At 31.9% G+C, this 17,537-nt stretch overlaps 1 pseudogene; it reads right to left on the bottom strand.

The window, feature by feature from the left end:
* Window positions 1-975: 975 nt before the first annotated feature.
* Window positions 976-12,885, bottom strand: LOC128171525 (uncharacterized; annotated as a pseudogene).
* Between the last annotated feature and the right edge of the window lie 4,652 nt (window positions 12,886-17,537).

Raw genomic sequence — 17,537 nt, 5'->3', positions numbered from 1 at the left:
CTCTGATCAAAGAAGATAATTAGGAAAGTTCTAAACATTTGTATTGATGTTTGCTTAACATCAAACAAAAACTCTGGTATGTTTTTAATATGTTAAACATCGCATGTGAGAGATGTTTCTTTACGAAGAATAACAATCAAATTTTGGTGTTCTAGTATTTGGAATGGTTTTTCTTTAAATGTATAGTTTGATAATTTTTCTAGAAAAACCGTCCGCTGTTCACTGTACTAATTATTTGTTTGTTTGTTGTTTTTTTCTGTTTAAATTTTTAATTTAATTTAAAACTCATTTAAAAGAAATAATGACCTAGATAAAGTCGTCTTTTTTATTGATCTCACAGACATAGATTAAGTATAACCTATTTTTGAAGCTTAAAAATATTGAAAGCTCAAATTTCAAAATTGGCCTTTCATTCTATGTACCAAATAACAACCGGAGTTTATTGTTTCAAAGAACAGGAGAAGTCAGTTACTAAATTAACTTAAACAAAAATGCATTTGGATTTCAATATGATACATTTGAGCTTGCCAGAGATGAAAGCTCAAATGAGTGTTTCTTATAACTTTTTGTCCAGCATCCGTCTCTATGTCCGCATGCATATGGCCACAGTTAGAGATTAAAATTTTAAATAGGGATATATCGACAAAAAAATTCCTGTCGCAGCGATCTGCAGGTTGTATTAATTAAGGCTTGTTAAAATCAATATTTTAGGGGAATAGGGTTGAGCAGGAATGGCGGAAAGCTGGAATTTTATAAAGGGAAAATGTACAGACATTTTAAAAAAATAAAAAAGTCAGTACATGTGTGAGAGCTTCTTTTAGAAGTATTAATATGGTTTGTTTAATTTCTGATTTTCGGAAACAGGGGTGGGTTGGTGGTAAGGTGGGGTCTTCTTTTTTTGCATAGGAATATAAGGAGAGTAATATCTAAAAATATTCTTCTTACAAATCAATGAAAGGGCAACAAAACTGCTTACTACCAACACAAATAGGGTTTTTGCATGTAATTGGACACACGTCTATTCCTGATGGGTTGCTTGGACTGCAGAAGAAGTCGGCATACTGCTGACAGTTCATTGCGTCAGTGCACTTAGGGTTTGCAACTAGGATGGAAAAAAAAACTAAAATAATATTTATTGATAATATAAACGAATTCTAATGTTCACAAATGAGAGGTGGAGTTATGAAGCAATAAACACAAACATTTTTATCTGAACACTTAACCTTAGTTAATATTCAATGCTGAAATGTTTTCCACAACATATCATTCAATAACCAAGATGCATAATTTTCAAATTAAAACGAACAAATTTGCTTACTTGATAAAGTTGTGACAGCTACATGTCCTAAAAATTAAATTAGAACAAAACTTTATTTCATATCAATTTTAAGCAATGCCTGTCCAAAGTACAAAAAACACTGAAAATGCATTGGATATAAGACTGTAAACAGAAATTTGTACAATAATAAACCTAGCATTGTTTTAAACTTTGTCTGTAAACGTTGAAAAGATATTTAAATGGGTGAGCTTCCATTGGCTAATAAGAGAGAATACGTTACAATATTGTGTTAATTTCAAATTGTTTTCCGAATGTTCCACTGAAAGGAAATCAGCCCAACATGAAAATTAATTTCACGGTCTGGTTCAGATAACAAACACACAATTCACAACGATAATCCTTGAAAATATATTGACACAAACAATACAAACGAACAGCTTAGATTGAACATTTTGACTGAGCTCTTGTACTTAATTTCAGTAAATGTTTAATTATAGGAATACGCATACGACACAATTATGATAAAACACTTCAACCTAAGATATATAAATATTCAATTTAAAATAGGCTCACTTGTTGTAGTTGAAGCAGGTACATATCCTAGAAATTCAATAAAAAATCAATAAACTCTAAAAGAAGTGTAAGCAATACATTACTACAGTGTGATGCAATATATATTCGTACAAAATGGCGGCGTGTTTACATTCGCGACAGAATTACGTCAAACTTCAAACTGTAGTTTTCATCTTTTAAAATTATTTTTAATAACTAAAACATACCTAATACTTTGTACAATGACCTTTCAGCCGAATTGCACTTTGTAATCGTCGGGGGATTGTGCTATAGAGGCTCTGTCCGTACTGAGGCGTGATAGATGTCCGCTGTATCTCTCGGAACAGGTCGTCCCTGTTTTCAATACCACCAACACGAGCTTGTAGCTTTCTTTTCAGTAACAACCATACATTTTCAATGATGTTTAAGTCGGGACTTTGTGCATGCCAGCTCATGGTTCTTATTCCATTTCTATGGTTAACATCTTGTGTTGAACGGGCACGGTGTACCGGCGCATTGTCATCCTAAAAGATGTACTGTTCATTGGGAAAATGTCGGACTATAACCGGCCACAAATTGTCATTTAGTACTTGCTGGTATTTCTCTGCATTGATGTTGCATTGACAGCTGTAATGGCACCTACTCCGTGCCACGAATTGCATCCCCAGTTTATAACTTCGTATGATGGCTTCGCCCGACGTGCCTCAACCAAGTCCGGTCTCCAGCCCTCGCCCCGTTTTCTCTAAATATAGACACGAGAAATCTGTCCCACAACGATTTTTGATTCATCTGAGAAAATAACTTTTCCCAGCAGTAAATTTTTTCTCTTCTCTACACCAAGACAAACGCTTTTTTCTATTCACTTCTTTGATCACTAGGTTCTTCTTCGCCACCCGTCTCACGAATCAATATTTGTGCAGATGCAATTGCACAGTTCGTTTAGATACTGGTCGTTCTTTGTTTTCATTAAATTGTTCAGTAATATCCTTCAAACTCTCTCTTCTGTGGGTTTTCACAAGCCTTCTAGGTTTCCGATAATCTCCGGATGTCACGGTAGATTTCCTGCTCGTCTTGGGATGTTTTCTATGCAACCCCGTTGTTCTACACGCTTCTTAAAACTTGAAATTGTAGATCTGGGTATTCCGAAGGTTTCTGACACGTAAGTAATAGTTTTACCATTTTGTAACATTTTCCATACCGTTTCTTTTACCTCATTACTCAATTCTTTTGCTTTGCGTCCCATTTTGTTTCCGTCGATTCAGATTTGTTTACAAAGCAGACGACAGTAAAATCGCGTGACATATGAAATGTCACATGACAAAATATGGTTATAAATTGCTAACGTAATTCCGATGCTATTTATAAACCCTTTTATTCGACGTTAAATTTGTGAGGTGAAGTGCGAATGTAAACACGCCGCCATTTTGTACGAATATATATTGCATCATACTGTACATGTAAGTTATAAACAAATAACAGTGGATAAATCCGTTAACAGAAATGCGTAGAGAAATAAATCAAGCCTTGTTTAACTTACTCGGTAAACGATCTTGTGATATGTTAAAGGATCAGCTTAGATTGGCTAATTAGGGAAAGTTACTTAAATTAACGTTAGGTCAACGGTTACAGGGAGATAACTCACAAATTGTCATTGTCATGTAACAGAAACTACCCATTATTTCAGAAATTACATCAATGTTTTAAAAACATAAATTTAGATTTTTTGTTTTTTTTCAAATTTATTTCGCTGGCTATTTCACTTTACAGTGAAAAAAGAACAGGTGCAAGCATTTTATCAATTTCTACACCAAACTTGGTCCCCAACACATGGTTTTAAACAGTGGTTCAGAAACACAATAAAACTCATATACTGAAAACGGTAGACTTGGGAAGGTTTCAAATAAGATAAGTTCGTTTAAATTATTGTAGTCAAAAATGGTTACTTTTGCATTTTACTCTATTTTAAAAAAAAAAGTTCGAAAGAAGTAAATAGAGATAAATCAGGATGTAAATGGTGACATTATTATCGAGTTTTTTAAGAATTAACACTCCCATGATACGCAGCAATGTCAAGGATCCCGGGGCTAAAATACATCAATTCCTTATTTAACGCGAGTATTTATTTCCGCGATTCAAGCGCGAGAACATAAAATTGCGAAAGCTGAGATTTTATCATATTTTCATGTGGTATACATATGTCCGAAAATTAAAAGCGAGATTTTAAAATTCGCAAGACAGGCTTCTCGCGATTTTACGCGGATAATAATTCCTCGCGGTTAATTAGGAATTTACAGTATTTTAAGTTTTAATAACTCCCATAATATATTTTATAATTTAATTAATAAAGAATTTACAAATAATCACGCATTTTTTTTAACGTATGATTGAATTTTTAGTTCGACCTTTTTTAGTTATAAAACAGGTCTGAAAAAATAATTTTAGTTTTATGAGAAAAAAAAAAGACTTTAGAATAGTTAACAAAATGGTACATGTATTTATCTTTGGTACAATTCCAAAAAAAAATGTTAGCCGTAAACTTTACCTTCATTCAGAATTAATTTCAAAATATTAAAGAACCTATCGCTATAAAAAATATATCAGTCCGACATAAAAACTTACTCAGAACATAGAGTATGCGGTTAAGCGTCTTATTCGCACAGTTTTACAAATAATCACAGAATTAAAGTATTGATTTGATCTAGGCAAAACAAATGGTAAAGAATGTACCACTGTATATATGAAAACCAAATGAAAATCATATGATAGAACCAAAAGTACCCTAATTATTTAGATGTAAATCTTATTGTCCACTATAGGAATTTCGATGCATGATCACAAAATATATTTTAGCTTATGAACTTCTCTTTAAAAAAAACATGTAAAATACTGTTTATGGGTTTCACTAAACAATTACTTATTTTATGCAATTTGTGCTGGAATAGTACGTTGAGTCGAAACAGTGATATGACACTTCCGTAGAGGATTACGTCACAGCAAAGTCATGAGTGAGCGTAAAGTGGTTGAATGATCTAATTAAGACTTAGACAAGGAAAGCCACTACAAACCCGATTCGCGGATTTAAGAGTTGCTAACTAATGGTTTGTAACTAACCTAAAATTAAGCTAACATCGGAACTGTAACAACTTCCAAAAGACAGGGATTTTATACGTTTTGCGAAGACAACTAAAAGAGGTAACACCCGTGTCCGTTGGCGGTCAGAAAGTCTCGAGGTACGCTTTGAATGTGCGGGAGAATGTGTGGTCCAAAGACTGACTCACCCAATATGACGTTTTTTGGGTCGTAGAGAAGGTCAGCAATAAAGTGGTAAACCAGGAAAAAAACTTTATAGTTATGCTTTTCTCAGGTAGATATTATTCTTCTCGCTTTCGGTTCTTCATGTTCGTGGGCGTTTAGGACTCGTATTACTAATGGATTTGTACTTAGTAATGGAGACCCAAAGGATGGAGAAACTTTACTATCCATTTTGTCACATCAGTCATAATAAATATAAAATAAATCAATACTTCCCCTCAGCATGCAACAATGATAGTGCTTCGTTATTTTTTTGACTATCTCTCCATGAATAATATTTCATGGACACACTAATTCATAAATTCATGGTCAAGTTTTTTTTTTACAAAAAAAATTATCTCTAGGTATTTATAAAATATACAGAAATATGCACATTTGAATTTTATAAAGTACAAATCGTATAAGTCTAACAAAACTATGTTTATTCGTTGACCAAATACCGAATACATAAAGCTATTTTGTAACAGCGCATTAACTCTAAAAACATTTTTTTTTTCAATAAAGCAAAGTTTTATCTACCGGTACGTTTTAATATGAAACCAAATTATACATGGCAGTATTGCTCTTGTCGGATTATCAACAACTACAAGGCATAGCCTGAACAAGAAAAGATATTCATTCGTTGAAGATTAAACAAACAACACAAAAATACTTGTTTTAGAATTGTAAAATATTCGATATTTTGACTTTGTTTACAATCCTCTCCAAGCAAATGTACACGACAATTAACGTTCAGTAATGACGTCATGAAAGTATTTGTCTTATTAATTCAACTTTAGTTTTTCGGAAGAAAAAAATGTTGCATTGTTTTGAGGAGATCATGGTCGAGGTTTGGGTTTATGTAGAAAACTACATTGTGTTATTTTGCGCAATTAAATGTAACTTGGTTTTTATTTGTTTTTTAAAAACCCTGCGCAATTCAATAATGATATCCTATACCCCTCCAAACATTTTGACAAACTATAAACTCAAAACCTATCCAAGTCAATGTCTGCTAAAGAAATTTCAAACATTTTATTTTGACAAGCCCAGAAACATCAATATAGGCCTTACTAGTTTTTTGGTGTAGCTATCCTTCTTTAGCATTCCAAAAATAGGTGAAGGTCAATTATTTCCATTTTAAATTTCGGTCGTGTTTGAAGACACCCTTAATGAATGTCTGTTTTCCTCTGTCTTTGATAGTTCACGCTAAGCGCATTATAAGTACCGGAAAACAAACAGATTTCTGATTACCAACACAGCTGGGTTTTTTGCAGGTAATTGGGCAAATGTCTATTCCGGAAGGATTGCTTGGGCTGCAGAAAAAGTCGGCATACTGTTGACAATTTTCTCCATCAATACAGTTAGACTGTGCGACTAGGATAAAAATAAATGAACTTAAATTAATTTACAAATGAAAAATATTCATTAAAGTTTTTTATTGTTTGGATATTAGAGTTGATAAAAAAAACTGTTTTCAAAACGATGAAAAACGCAACAAATCTGCCATTACAATAACAATCTCATATATACATACTGAGTCCTAGATACAAACATACATGTAAGAATGAGTATTCATTTTTAGGACTCGCATTTATTTTTCGTAAATGTAAATAGTGAAAAACTACAAACCAAGATATAAAGATCTAAATTTTCATAGAAAAATAAGCTTACTTGATGTAGATGAAGCAGTTACATGTCCTGAAAGTTACATAAATGGAACAACTAAAATCATACTAATTGTATCCAAAACCTTACCAAAGTTATAAATAAAAACAGAAAACTAAACAGCAGAAATTGTTACAGAAATAATCATAACTTGTTTTAAGTAAATTGGTAAAAATTCAAATGATAAGTAAAGGGGATTAATACTCTATGGTTAAAGAGAAAAAATTACATTTCTTGATTTTTTTAAGAATTAAATCAAAATGTTTTAGAACGTACCAAATTGAAAACAAAAGTAAAGTAGCCTGAATAGAAAAATTCTAACACTACCTTAATTTGTTCTGTATACGCATTCGGAGTATAAATTGCTCACCAAAACAAAATAAAGGTCATAAATGGAAAACAATACACGACTTTACCCAAACCTGTCGGGCACTTATGATCATTACATGGTCTGTTTGCTCCTGTATCAGTTGAACAACACGTGAAACAGTTAGACGGTGTGTTCCTTTCTCTCCCGATTAGATTCCCCATTAGTGCAGTCGTAGTTACGACAGCTTGTCCCGAAACCAGTCTACAAGCCTTTAAAACAATTCTAGCTGGAAAGTTTTTTTTTTCAAACATAATTCTTGCAATATTGAACTTTTGAAAGGGGAATTGTTTTTTTTTATGCAATCTTACGGAGTAAAATGATCAATTTATTGATTTATCTATTAGTATTTGACAGGATAAGTGTTAAACTAAATTAACACAACACTTAAAAATTTGATCTAAATGATTTGTTATAAGTATATGTTATTTTATTTGACAAGTATTTAGAAGCAGTATATATAATAAATTTTTTTGTATTTGAACACATTTTTGTGTTCCTTTTTAATCTAGGAGCGCGATGTGATTTTTCACCAAAAATTCTACATGTACCTACTTATAGTTTAATTTCATAATACGGTTCCTAACAAAATTATTTCAAAGATAATCACGTTCATAAGTTAATAGGCAATAATTATGAAGCTATCGAAAAAAAAGAAAGGATGAAGCCCACTCAAAAATTCAAATGATAGAATTTTACTAAAAAATTGTATTTTTTTCCACATTTACTGACACACTGTGAGAGAGCTAATATAAGAAAGTCTTGAGATTATATGTGTAATTGTAATGAAATATTCATAAGTCGATAAAATATTGGGTATAGATCATACTTTCATAACATAAGCATACCTGTTCAGAGAGACATCCGCCATTATACCGTACAATCCCATTTTCATCAACATTTTCCGATGTAAAACACACCTGAAAATGGAAAAATGATCACATTTATTACACTGATTACATGATTACATTTTAAATGTAAATGCTTTGTTTATACTCGAATAGAAATGAACTATCATTACTTTTATAGAAAAGTAAGCATCTATAGTTATTATCTATGACTCGATGCTTATTCTGTCTTTAGTCAATTCCAATCCAGAAAAAAATCAAAATAGTCAATTTTAGCAAAGTTTACAACATGCCACATATAATAGCACAAATTATTTTGTATTGTTTTCCCTTGGACTGAAATGCCACACTTTCATTGGTTTAAACATAGCACGTGATTGCCTCATATATCTCTTTATTTGTTCGGTGAGAATTATATTAGGCAAAATGGCCGTCATTGGCCGATGCTTCGCTTACTCATTTCGGCATTTCATAGTATCTAATACATAAACCGCATGCCTTAAGTTCTAAAGTATTTGGAGTAGTTGCCCTTTAAGATTCTTTAAAGTTAGAGTAGTTGCACTTAGAATATTGACGTCACATTGTTTTGTCTGGAGCAGAACAAAATGGCAGCGTCGAAATTTGCTTAAATCTCTGTTGAGGAAAGGGAGAAAACATTTAAAATTGAATAGCAACAAAACATTATAAGTAAACATGGGTGAAACAAATATTTTTAAAGAGTATTTGAAAGGTGAGATTGAAAATCTTTAAGAGTTTAAATGAGTTAAATTGGACGCGATGTAAGGCATCTTGTACATGGCTTTGCGTTGATCATCGCTATTTGTGAATAAATATGTCGCTTGATAGTCCTCGCGAAAACAAAACACTTTTTAGGTTAGTTACTGACTTCGCCTCGCCATCTATGAGATTGATCAACCCAATATATTTCCATAGTGAGTCAGTAACTAACCTAATAAGAAATAATAGCACATCTTTGGTATATCATTAACGGCTCACTAATTTTCAAATAACATTCGTTGTCATTCAGAAATATCAATTACATTTACAAAAACTCGAAATATCTGCGTCGCATCTATCGCATACAAACAGGTTGTGTATGTTTATTTAAAGAATTGCTAGTTGGAATTGAAAATACATAGTAAACGTGTTTTAGTTCAAAGTGTGAAATATTCTTTTATACACATAGTTTTATTTCACCAAATCCTTTAGCGAATCATACAATATTACGCCACTGCAAAGGATTTTTATATCATTTTCTATCAATTTATAACATTCGCTGTGGCCTTCAACTCAACATTCACACACAAACACACGTTGTCCATATTTTTTGTTAGACCGTAATGAAACATCTAATTGTCTACGGACTTTTCAGGGGGTTTTTTCACGATGAAGAGGTTATGGAGAGTGTGACCGGTCAGCAGAGGAAGTTCACTCTTCCATTGCATCTGATCCTGCCTCTATTCTTTAGAAGTACGTGTGTGCTCTGCTCCTGTTTTGTATTTTGCCTTTGGACTTTTGATTTTAAACACTGCTCGTTATCACTACATGTCATCATATCAATAAAATTGAATGTCATAGCCTAGATTAAAACTTCAATGATAAACGTAAAATGACTTTAAATCTTATTTTTTAGTAATTGACAGAATTTAGATTTTTCAAGCACATGTTTCGCAATATATTAGCATAAAACATTGCAGAAAAATATATTTAAAATGTCAGAAATTTGTCGATTTATGGATTTTAGTTAATATGGTTATATTTGTTGTTCATAATTTTTGTAATATTTCACGTTATTTAATTTACACGGATATTTAACCGTGATTTAACTAAAAGGAAATTAAGGCCACCAACGGTCAAACAAAAATCGGAACATGTACACCATAACTACAATACTAATGCATGTAATTATTTGCAAATAAGCAATGATAATAATTATGGCAGCCAATATTAGTTAACTTATAAACTGTAGTCTTTCAGTATTATATGGATTGTCTTGATTGTTTGAAGATTGCTGATTAATGCTTTCTACCATGTCAAAAACTAAGATGCGTGTATATTTTAGATCCATGTTAATATTTTAGCTCCATGTCCAAGGTACTCGTATATTGATCTGTTTCCATTGCTATTTATCATTTATTCTATTGTGAAACGTTTTGAATTATGTTCTAAAAATATTTGAACCATAATTGTTGAGCCAATAAAATATTCACTCAAAAAAAAAATAAATAATAATAATAATAATAATAATATACTTAATCATTTTGAAGTATATATTTAGCTTTACAATTTTAAATAAGCCGTTTTAATAAATGTCTTAATCAATTAACACAGAACTAGAAATAGCATGCGAAAACAAATGATCAATAGGACTCCACTTTATCTGGGGTGTACTCTGTTTGGATTTATAAAATATTCAAAAGTTTGTCGCTTATATAAAACTTTTTCGAAATTGAAAAATTATTTATGAATTTTTTATACAATTCATTTTATTTTTTTATCTGGATTTTTTCTATCACATTGATAAAAAAAACATTATGTGCAAATGAAATAGACAGTATAACAGCATATCATAATTGAATGTTTATTCACACAGCTTTACTGTGTTAAATTTAAAAGCATGTCCCTGTATATCTTATTATTAGTATTAGTTATTATTCATAGAAACAACTGGATAAATTCATACATGGAATTTCAAGATATGTAGGCTCTTATCATTTAATATATCTAGAGCTTGACCTTAAAGTTTTATATTACACTGTTTCTTGTGACGTCATATTTCTCATATGTATCTTTACTCAAAACACTGAAAGCTCTATTTTCATACCGTTTTAGAAATTCTAAAATTTAATCATGATATGGATTACGATTTGATGAATTTAACTTGATTTAATACACTTCATTAAGTATAAAAAAAATTCACCATACCTCATTTTGTTGACAAGTTGTTGTATTTTGTAGACAGTTTAAAAACGTCACTTCTTGGACACACACAAAACACGTTCTGGGTCCAACGTTCGCTAATAAAAGCAACAACAGCAGCGTGTCCAAATTAATTTGCAAAGTATTTTAAATTTTAACCCACGTATCATGGATAAAACAATGTTGAAAGTTCTACTATCAGAATTTGATTATACTTCGAGAAAATGAATGGTATTTTTTACCAAAATTAAGAGACAAAAATATACATATACTTTATTTTTACAGTTTATTATTCTGTCGATTGATGCATATATTCTTTTATTCTAAATTTTTTAAAAAAAAGGTTAGTTAATAATAATTCTGTCTAAATTAAACAGGTTTAAAACACACAAATGTAACACTTCACCGATTCCCATAACATGTTTGAGGTGTGATAGACGTTAATAAATAAGTAAAAACTATACGCTATTTAATTGTTGGTACATGTATGTGGTCAATGAAGGTGGCAGGGGATAGTTTCGAAGGAAAGATCCGGTCAAATAAAGGGAGAACCTGGGGTTTGGCTGGTTATTTGAGGGGTATAAATTGCTAGCTATAGAATATTTATTGCATTCATTTTGTGGATAGAGGGGCTCATGTCATTTTCATTGATATATAACACTTTAATACTGGTCGCACATTTCATCAGATATGGAATGAAAATGCGAAACTGTGGCCAAAATTTTCACTTTCGGTTTCGTGCTTGAAAAGTAGGGTGGGTTCAGAACACGAAATGTCACTCGAAAAGAAGGTGATTGACCCCCACCCCCCATCAATTGGTGGTTATTGGCATGGGTATATATTAAGCAACCAATCCTGTGGTAGTTTACGGCAGTTGCTCGGGACTGGAGTGTGGTTCTGGACCCGTGAAAATGTGAAAAAAGGGCAATTTTTCAGAAAATTTTAAGACCATCCCTGGCTATTCTTTATAAAGCTATATGTAATCTGTACTTGTTTTATTCTAAAATGTTTAAGATTCTCAAGAGTCGTGATCATGTGTCCCCTGCATGCAAACCAATTTTAGCAAATTTAAAAATCAACTGAAAAATTAAATCTCATATATGAGCACTATCTGCCTCACATTTCCTCGACCAAAACACTATCCCCTGCCACCTGAACAATTGTAACTGAAAGTAAACTTTTACATTGTTAGTTTATTTGAAGGATGGAAAAATTAATCATTTATTACATTTTTTTTATTATTTCTGGTCAAACCAGTGATTTGTGAACAGGTTTTTATTTTATATATGTGATCAAAGAGTAAGATAAGTGCATAATTAGTTTATTAATAATTACTTTAACGTTGCATTATGTTTACAAAAAATACTTTGATTTCAATCCTTGTGTGGTATAGGATATTCAATCCAAGTTATAAGTTTTCATACCTCATGTTTTGACAATCAATGTCTTATATGCCTCATGATATGTTTTGATTTTGTATTATCGATAGAGTAAAAGATTCAACCGCTGACTCTTTAGAATTGTGAAATCGAACATGTAATGAGATAAAATTGTGAAGCAAGTAAAAAACAGAAGATAAATTACCTGCTCTCTTGTCAATTGCCATTGTGAAAGTCATAGCAATGTACAGAATACCTAGAATAAAACATTGTATAAGATAAACGAAAGATTTAAACAAATCATGCTTTATGTTGATTAGCTGAAGTGCTCAATATAATTGAAAATATATCAATACAAAATAATAAAGACGCGACTAAACCATAGATTATAATTTTATGAAATGGCAATTTTTATCACAATATCAAATCATCATGAATTCACTCACCTTGTAAGACTATTTTGAACATTTTTTTATTCTGCGAATTAACATGTATATACAGTAATGGTAAAAGCGATGATTATTCACACATTTCTACAGAATTCGGCTGATAAGAAATAATTTGACCTCTTTCTACAAACTCGATTAAGAGTAGAGGCAATACAGATAGGTTGTAAATAATAATCACCGTTATTGGTTATGGTGTCCCATTTCGCATTACACTCCATGTACGATATATATTTTTAGAACAAAGTAAAGACTTTGATTCGGTAATTTAAAAAAAATCTGAATTTAAATAAAGTATAAATTAAATGCCACCCACTTTTGTTAGCAAATTTTCTTATAATCCTTTAATTTTTGTAGATTACTAAGAAATATTGATCAATCTTTCTAACAGTTTGATTACAGACAATTTTTTTTACCAACAGTTGTTTGTTTTTCCTTTTAACCGAATTTACTTAATCTTTACATTTATTTTGTGTTTGCACTGCCAATTATCCCATATGAGATATTGTTTCTTAAATGGATTATTTAATCTTATTTTGGCAGTTGGTGCCGTCCTGAGGAAGATTGGTTTGGACCCACCAGATCGTACCAAGCAAGTGAAAAATAAACCAGTCGTAAAAAGAATGTCATAAAACCATATATTATTCTATTATTATTCATTAATAATCGAGTCAAAGTTAAAAACATTGGTGGCGACGTCGTTTAGATATTGTAATAACAACCATACGACAAAGACTAGTTCGGACATTGTTATTACAGCCATACGGCAGACACTGATTTAGACATTGGTATAACAACCATACGACAAAGACTGGTTCGGACATTGTTATTACAGCCATACGGCAGACACTGATTTAGACATTGGTATAACAACCATACGACAAAGACTGGTTCGGACATTGTTATTACAGCCATACGGCAGACACTGATTTAGACATTGGTATAACAACCATACGACAAAGACTGGTTCGGACATTGTTATTACAGCCATACGGCAGACACTGATTTAGACATTGGTATAACAACCATACGACAAAGACTGGTTCGGACATTGTTATAAGAACCATACGGCAGAAACTGGTTTGGACATTGTTATAACAACCATACGACAGAAACTGGTTTAGAAATGGTCATAACATCCATATGACAAAGACTGGTTCGCGACGAGAAATTTAGCGACGACGAGCCTATGCACACGTGAATGAATTTTGTTTACAGTAAGTTATAATTGGTTATTACAAATATTTTGAGAAAGTTTAACTTTGTGATTCCCTTTCTTTCTGACCTCAGTCTTCTGATTCTTGTTTTATCTCAACAAGCAAACGAAGCGGAAGATGGGATATGCCATGAAAAAACCGTATCATTCAATATATAAACAGACCACTTACTATTATATATTGACTTATGAAAACAATAACGAAGTTTGTATATTGCAAAATATGTGCACAGATCCTTATAAATTTTGAGAACTATTTTTAAAGTTTAATAGGATTTCCCGCTGAAAATCTTCTCAAACATATGATAAATGGGTTCCCATATTTATTTACAATGTGTAAAGGATATATTTGCTCCACAGGACGAAAAACCATCTTTAAGCAAGTCCTTAAAGGTGGCTTAAAGGTGACTTAAAGGAGCTTAAAGGCTATACAACCTTTAAGCCGCCTTTAAGTCACCTTTAAGCAAGTGTTTATAGGTCCTTAATGTCCAAACTTCTTTAAGCCACCTTTAAGCCACCCTTAAGCTACTTTTAAGCATCTTTAAGTGGCATTTACGCTCTCTTTACACTGCCTTTACACTGTCTTTAAGTGGCCTTTAAGTCAATATTGATCAAGCTGAACAATAAAAACATATATTAAATGCAAAAGCTCTTTTATAGAGATGGGAGGGGGTCATCCGAGTGATAATATAATTTCCAAGGAAGGGGGGGGGGGTGTTCCAGGCGGTTTTAATCGTCGCTCCATTAAACACAGATCGCTATCATCAGCACCGCTCCGATGGACACAGATTGCCGTTCTAAAATTCTTTATAATTTTTGGGTGGTTTCAAAATTATTGTAGGGGTGAGCGCAGTGTCTGTATCTTAATATGTGCATAAAACTAATTACAGTATGTTTGTTTCCTATTATAAATTAATCGGTGAAAAAAATCTTTCTCTCTCTCTCTCTCTCTCTCTCTCTCTCTCTCTCTCTCTCTCAGTTCATCCGGTTATTAAACAAAATAAAGATAATGAACTAAAAATGCATGATTTAATTTGTTAATCGGTTTAAGGTTTGTATTTTTTTTTTCAATTTTCATTATTTCTAACTCTAGATCTGCTAGATACATAAAAGATGAAAAGACTCTCAACTGCCTTTGTTATATCGGGCAGGATATTACTGCTTTGTTTGTCTAGACATAGTTTTGTTCGTTTGTGTATATCTAATTAGAGTCTATTGTTTGTCCAACTTAAGAAAACCCATGGAACTAACACAGAATATACAAGATATACACAACAGTTGTGTCGTGTGCCCAGGTGCATGTTTGTGTATATCTAAGTTAAAGTCTATTGTTTGTCCAACTTAAGAAAACCCCTGGAACTAACACAGAATATACAAGATGTGTATTACACAACAGGTGTGTCGTGTGCCCAGGTGCACGTCAGGGTTTCTAAAGGGGTTGAATCTTAGTATATACGAGTATACGATAAGTCTAATGAATAAAAGTTAATTTACATTTGTAATTTATTTTCAAAGTATTATTTCCTAGCTCTGGGTTTCAAAGATGTTACGTCTACAAATTAACGATACATGTATGTAAGAGTAAAATCTTGAGGCTAATTAATTAATGTACCGGTGATCATAAATAGGGGTTGATTATTTAAATATATGTATAAGGGTAAATATGTCAAATATACCCGGCCTGGCACATCATACAATTGTATGTACAAGTCATTTGCAATTGCCACATGCAGTAAATACGTCACCGGTAATTGGTAATTTTGTTTGTTATAGAATTAATAGTTTATAAATCATGTACATACAATTACATGTAAATATTTAAACATATTGGAACGGCGCCGCGATCATGAAAACCGGGAAATTGCGAGAAATTGAACAAATACCCTAATAGTATCAATGCATTTAATAAAAGAAATGATTTCATTTTCTTTCTTACATTTTTATACCTATAAATAAGATGAACGTATATCTACTCGGTTTAAATTTATTAACTACATGTAAGAAAGCCTACTATAGTGAACCTAACGGTTTCCATTTAGGTATAATATTTTTTTGTTCACTGAAGACCAAGTTCCGTATTTCATTCTAAATACATGCATGCATGTAATTTATAAATTAGATGTAATTGATTGTTACAAACTGAATGGTTTGTCAAAATCTTTTCAAGTAAACACATTCAATACAGTGATTCAATATCCACTGATATATAGGATATAAAAACGCTTATATATATGTAAGTTGCCGTGGCGCAGAGGATGTGTGGTGATGCTAGTAAACTAAGGGTCCCGGGTTCAATTATCGTCGTGGCCGGTTTTTTTTATTTTTTTTTTTCATTTTTCTTTCTAGAACAAAAACCGTTTTAATACCTTTTCTTTCATAAAGTTAATACATTTTGCTGGAAATTAAGCACAATATTGAATTATTTTTTTTAATGGCTTAAAGGTGGCTTAAAGGTAGCTTAAAGGTGGCTTAAAGGTGGCTTAAAGAAGTTTGGACATTAAGGACCTATAAGTTGTCCTTAAAGGTGGCTTAAAGATAGTCTTTAAGCTGCCTTTAAGCCATCTTTACGCTTTCTTTAAGCCACCTTTAAGCAATACATATAGCTTAAAGGTAGCTTAAAGGTGGCTTAAAGATCGTCGTTAAGCTACCTTTACACACCTTTAAGCTATATTTAAGGAGGACTTAAAGATGGTCATTCATACTGTGCTCGGAATAGTCCAATTTGGGCTAGTTGTTTTCACTGCTTTGTTTTTATAAGACTCTAGCAATGTCATGTATTACATGTAAATCAAGTGAAAAAAAGTAAATTTATTTTGGGTTTTGTTCAGCGATATTGCATTCAAACGATCACAAACACGGATGTTCTGAACGTTTACAACTGTGCTACTGAGTTAAAAGCTTTGCTACGGATGATAACTGTTGCGCAACTGGCATTTCCAGCTGCTTTAGTCATGTTTACAAAACGTGTTATTGACGTTATCAAATCTATTAGTAAAATTCACATGTACGTCATTGAAGTTTAAAAGAAGGCTATTTAAGCTCACATATATGCTATTGAAGTGTGAAGGTGAGTTGCATAATAAAGGATGCAGGTACTTTAATGAAGTTAACATGCATACTCTTAAGATTATAGCGTGTTATTTAATAAAACATATGTGCTTTTTAAGTTTATATATATGCTTTTTAAGATTATATCAGTCCTTCAAGTTATGCGGTACATTATGTCAGACTACATGTACTCCATTTTAAATATGATTTTTCCTGCCCCATAGGTTTTCATTTCTTTATTTTGGATTATTTTTACATGTTAGTTATAATTTGCTCTTGATTTTGTTTCATATATTCGTTTTGCAGCGAATTAAGTGATTTTTTTTTTAATATTACACTTGCTGCAAACAATATGTATTAACAATTGGTTTTGTAACATTTATTCTAAATTTATGAACAAAGACCACACATCTTGGAACAAGATTTTGCTTGTTTGTTATCTAAGCATGCAGAAAATGCATCACTAAAGTCGTAACATCTGGGATCAGTGTCAGGTTTACAGATAGCGTGAGTTGTCGTTGTCG

This window comes from Crassostrea angulata, chromosome 2 (genome assembly GCF_025612915.1).
Source record: "Crassostrea angulata isolate pt1a10 chromosome 2, ASM2561291v2, whole genome shotgun sequence".
Lineage (NCBI taxonomy): Eukaryota > Metazoa > Mollusca > Bivalvia > Ostreida > Ostreidae > Magallana > Magallana angulata.
Note: the sequence above shows the minus strand (reverse complement) of the source record. Positions and strands in the feature narration are given on the sequence as shown.